We start from the raw sequence: 5795 nt of genomic DNA, 5'->3' as shown, positions 1-5795 counted from the left end.
CAGCCCACCCTACCCTGACCTGAAGACATGCACAGTAGACATGTGCCACATCCTGGCTCTCATCATGGATGGCCTCATGAAGACGTATTGTCACTCGTGACTGAACTTTCTGGGATCCAAGTTCAGCCTTCATGAGATGTTAAATGAAATACTGAGTTCAAAGAGTTGAAGAGTAACCCCCACTGAGACGTCTATAATGTGAGAAAGGTGGACATGCACGTCCATGCGGCTGCCTGCATAAACCAGAAGCACCTGCTGTGCTTCATCAAGCACACGTACCAGACGGAGCCCAACAGGACAGTGGCTGAGAAGTGGGGCTGGAAGATCACCCTTCGGCAGCTGGCACATTGACCCATATGACCTCACTATGGACTTGCTGGACATCCATGCGGGCCAGCAGATAATATACATAATATGGATAATACTTTTTTGCAGAGAAAGCTCAAAGTTCTTTGTTCAAGGACAAATGACATTGAAGATAATGACGACAGTGATATGATGGTGATGTTACTGATCGTGGCGGTGATGGTTGGCCTGGGAAAGATGTTGGTCATCATAAATAGTCTCCACTGACATACTGCTATAGTCCAAGCTTTCAAATCCTGCTAGGAGCTTAAACTCTATTTAATAACAATTCTTCTAAATGCATATTATTTACCCATTTGAACAATAATTAAAATGGAGATGAAACACATTAAATTACTTGCTCAAATTCACTTGGCTGGTAAGGCTAGGATATGAACCTTGGTCTATCTAGTTCCAAAGAATTTGTTTTTTCCACTTTATTATCCCGAGCCTCAGTCTGCTGTCCCACCTGTATGTTTAATATGGAATGGCAGAAAAACAAGGTCTTACTGTATAACACAGACAACTATATTTAATATCCTATGATAAACCATAATAGAAAAGAATATAAAAAATAATGTGTGTATATATATATATATACATACACATATCACTTTATTGTATAGCAACAATTAACACAACATTGTAAATCAACTGTACTTCAGTAAAAAACAATCAAGAAAAAAAATAAGTGAAGATAATCCCTAAGTCAAATGTGTGTGTATGCCTGTATGTGTGTGTGAAAATTCCTAAGGATATAGCACTAATTGCTATAAAATCCCCCACCACCCACAAAAAAAAAAAAAAAACTGGCTTCATAAATTGTAGCTGATGCACCAACTATATACCCTGAAGCCTCACCATTTTAAGATTCTACAGAAACATCTAATTGCATGAAGGTTCCAATACATTGAATCAGTTGTATTAACATGTAAACTCCAGTCCCCAACCAATCGATAATAGATTCATATACAACTCCTCCAGCTTCAAGGCTTCAGGGCTGAGGCATCTGTCCTATAGGTTCCTGGCATTCCTGTCTAGGATTGGCTTCCATTTTATCCCAGTGGCAAAGTACTATTTTATTTTCTGCCTTTCCTTTCCTGCCTCTCCAAATAACCTACTACTTCTCAAACCCTAGCCTCAGGGTCTACTTCTGAGGGAATTCAAATTAATCATAGATTTCTTCTTAACTAGAATTCTCACTTCTCATATAAACCCATGCTTTTATTCTGGCTTCAAAATTTTGGATCACCTATTGAGAATGCATAGCAAAGAGAATATTTAAGTAGATTGCAGGCAATATTGTATCCACCATAGCAATCTCCCTTTAGCTTTAATAAAATAGTTTCCACCATGTTCATGGCAGTTAGCTCTCAGTCTCTGCCTGTTAGGTCTGGGTCAGCTTTACTTACCAACTAAAGGTTATTTGGTTTTTGGCCACTAACAGTGCAATGCCTGAAACTCTGTATATTTATCCAGTGCAAAGTTCTTTATGTGCAGTAAACAAGAGTCTAGGGCACAATGGAATCTCACATTTCATCATGGTTGCTATAGTACTCCTGACCTCAGCCCAGAATTTTGAGAGCACAGGGCTGCTCCTAAACAAGTGTGGTTGAGTTATTTCGTTTTCTTAACACTTTTGACAGAAGGGTGTTTCTTCTGAAAGGACTCATTCTTGTAAAGGTCTGATGTACACAGTGAAGCTCTGAGACATAAGTTTGAATGCTGTGGGTTTGCATTCATCCACATTACTTTATATCACATAGTTTTTAAACTCATTTTATTGCTTCTTGCTTTTTAAAATAGCTAATAAGATGTTCATTACCTATTTAGTGTAGTGGACAAAGGTTTGTTTACACTAAGCTCATTTTGTGCTGCAGTATAATTGAAGAGTTTTCTTTTCTGAATGTAAGCTTCCCTGAAGGCATTATTGAAGAAAATGCAACTACGGTATTTTCTTTTTTTAACTCCCTTTTTAATCTTCTGACACAGGGAAATTTTATTCTTTTAACACATCTTGAGTTCAGTGCCTTCCTTTGTCCCTGAATTAAACAGAGATTGCAATTACTAACATCCCATGCCCCATATCAATTTCTCATGCATCTTACTCTCTGAAAATTCATATACACCATTTAATCACAGGAAGAAGTAAACATTTCTTTGGAGTTGTAAGAAATAAAATATACAAAACCTCAAACAAATAAACCTTCATATCATTTGGACATGTTCAAGTTGAAAAGGTAAGCCAGTCCATCCACTAACTCAAGAGATCTCAGTATTACTAGAATGGTCCTGCTTTTTGTCAAGCTGTGTAATGAGTCCAATAGTCTCAGGAAGCCAGCAGTGTTGTTTTGTATGAAGAAAACCACTTAGTGTAGTTTTTCACATGCCTTCAAGAGAAGATGGGCTAAGAGAGAACTAGAATCAAATTTAACTTCTGGTTTTATCACTTACCAGCTGTGCAAACTTTTAAACACTTGAGTGACCACTTAAACACTTGACCCTTGGTTTTCTCGATTGTGCAGTAAAGGATAATCATAATCCCCACAGTGATTCTGGGAAGGATAAATAAAATGATGTGTAAGAAAGTACATTGTAGGTTGTGAATCTACGCACTGTGATTATGGTGACATGCCTTTACTGACACAGTAGTGTGTGTTAGGTATTTTTCCCAATGTGTCACATATATTTAGGTTGTAGTTCACACATTGTTGAAATTTGCCATTTGATATCGGAGAAGGAAATGGCAACCCACTCCAGTGTTTTTGCCTGGAAAATTCCATGGACAGAGGAGCCTGGTGGGCTGCAGTCCATGAGGTCGTAAAGAGTGGACATGACTGAACTTCCCTTCATTGAAATATATTCTTAAATAAATATGGTTATGTTGCACATCATTTTAATGTGCATTTCTTGTTTTATGTTTTTTGTTCTTTTTTTTTTTTTGCTGATGACATTATTTGCTTTTAATTTTATATTTATTTTAGACTATGGAAATGATGTTAGCCAAAAAACAAATTCGAGTGATTTTCTTATTCGAGGTCAAAATGGGGCTTAAAGCAGTGGGGACAACTCACAATATCAACAGCACATTTGGCCCAGGAACAGCTAAAATACATACAGTGCAGTGGTGATTCAAGGAGTTTTGCAAAGGAGAGCCAGAGCCTTGAAGATGAGGAGCATAGCAGCCAGCCATTGGAAGATGACCCTGACCAACTGAGAGTATCATCGAAGCAGATCCTCTTACAACTAAAGAAAAGTCTCCGAAGAACTCAGTGTCAACCATTCCAAGGTTGTTCAGCATTTGAAGCAAATTGGAAAGATGGAAAAGCTCAATAAATGGGTACCTCATGAGCTGACCACAAATCAAAAAAAAAAAAGTGTCATTTTGAAGTGTTGTCTTCTCTAATTCTATACCACAACAATGAAGCATTTCTTGATTAGATTGTGACATGACACAATAAATGGATTCTTATGTGACAACCAGTGACAACCAACTCAGTGGCTAGATTGAGAAGACGCTCCAAAGCATTTCCCAAAGACAAACTTGCGTGCACGCACACACACACACACACAAAAGGTCATAGTCACTGTTTGGTGGTCTGATGCCAGTCTGATCCACTACAGCTTTCTGAATTCTGGTGAAACCATTACATCTGAGAAGTATGCTCAGCAAATCAATGAGATACACCAAAAATGGCAATGCCTGCAGCCAACAATGGTCAACACAGAGGGCCCAATTTTTCTCCACAGTAATGCCTGACCACACGTCATACAACCAACACTTGAAAAGTTGAATAAATTGGGCTACAAAGTTTTGCCTCATCCACCACATTCACCTGACCTCTTGCCGAGTAATTACCACTTCGTCAAGTGTCTGGACAACTTTTTGCAGAGAAAATACTTCCACAGTCAGCAGGATGCAGAAAATGTTTTCCAAGAGTTCATTCATCCCCAAGGCACAAATTTTTACACTATAGGAATAAACAAACATTTCTCATTGGCAAAAATGTGTTGATTTTAATGGTTCTTACATTGATTAGTAAAGATATGTTTGAGCCTAGTTATAATGACTTAAAATTCAGGGTCCAAAATTGCAATTACTTTTACAGCAACCTAACTTAGTAATAGTATCACTATTAAACAAATAGTGTCAAATTAATAGTATCTATTAAATACTATTAAGTTAATAGTATCTCATTAAGTTCTCAAGCAAACTTTGAACAAGGTAGCTCAGTTGGTAAAGAATCTGCCTGCAATGCAGGAGACCCCAGTTCAATTCCTGGGTCAGGAAGATCCACTGGAGAAGGGATAGGCTATCCACTCCAATATACTTGGGCTTCCCTTGTGGCTCAGCTAGTAAAGAATCTGCCTGCAGTGCGGGAGAGCTGGGTTTGACCCCTGGGTTGGGAAGATCTCCTGGAGAAGGGAAAGGCTACCCACTATAGAATTCTGGCCTGGAGAATTTCATGGACTCTATAGTCCATGGGTTTGCAAAGAGTGGGACATGGCTGAGCTACTTTTACTTTCACAATTAACAGAATTATTTTCATTTTTATATTTAAGTAATTTGAAGAGGATCTTGAGACAAATGAAACATAACAGAAATGGAATTTGAACCCAAGCAACTGAATATCAAAGATTTTACACTCAAAGACTAGTCCATCATTGGGGGCATGTCCACAACAAGATAAGTGCCGAAATCACCCTTAAGAATTTGAAAACTTTTATAGCCACTTGATATTGTCACAAGATCCAAGTCGGCTTCCCAGGTGGCACTAGTGGTAAGGAACCCTCTTACCAATACATTGAGATATAAGAGACTCAGATTCAATCCCTGGTTAGGGAAGATTCCCTGGACAAGGTCATGGCAACCCACTCCAGTTCTTGTCTGGAGAATCCCATGGACAGAGGATCCTGGCAGACTACAGTATATAGGGTCACAAAGAGTCAGACATGACTGAAGTGACTTAGCATGCCTGCAACATCCAAGCAGATGGTGACCTCAGCCATGAAATTAAAAGACACTTATTCCTTGGAAGAAAAGCTGTGACCAACCTAGACAGCATATTAAAAAGCAGAGACAATTCTTTGCTGACAAAAGTCTGTCTAGTCAAATCTGTGTTTTTTTCAGTAGTCATGTATGGATGTGAGAGTGACTATAAAGAAAACTGAGCACTGAAGAACTGATGCTTTTGAACTGTGGTGTTAGAGAAGACTCTTGAGAGTCCCTTGGACTGGAAGGAGATCCAACCAGTCAATCCTAAAGGAAATCAGTCCTGAATATTCATTGGAAGGACTGATGCTGAAGCTGAAACTTTAATACTTTGGCCACCTGATGCAAAGAACCAACTCATTTGAAAAGACCCTGATGCTAGGAAAGATTGAGGGCAGGAGAAGGGGATGACAGAAAATGAGACGGTTGGATGGCATCACCAACTCGATGGATGTGA

General features: G+C 38.8%; 1 pseudogene; it reads left to right on the top strand.

Moving 5' to 3' along the window:
- The first annotated feature begins 213 nt into the window (after positions 1-213).
- Positions 214-4385, top strand: LOC128045575 (histone-lysine N-methyltransferase SETMAR-like; annotated as a pseudogene).
- The last annotated feature ends 1410 nt before the right edge of the window (positions 4386-5795 follow it).

The sequence above is a fragment of the Budorcas taxicolor genome, chromosome 3, assembly GCF_023091745.1.
Source record: "Budorcas taxicolor isolate Tak-1 chromosome 3, Takin1.1, whole genome shotgun sequence".
In the NCBI taxonomy this organism is placed as follows: Eukaryota; Metazoa; Chordata; class Mammalia; order Artiodactyla; family Bovidae; genus Budorcas; species Budorcas taxicolor.
Note: the sequence above shows the minus strand (reverse complement) of the source record. Positions and strands in the feature narration are given on the sequence as shown.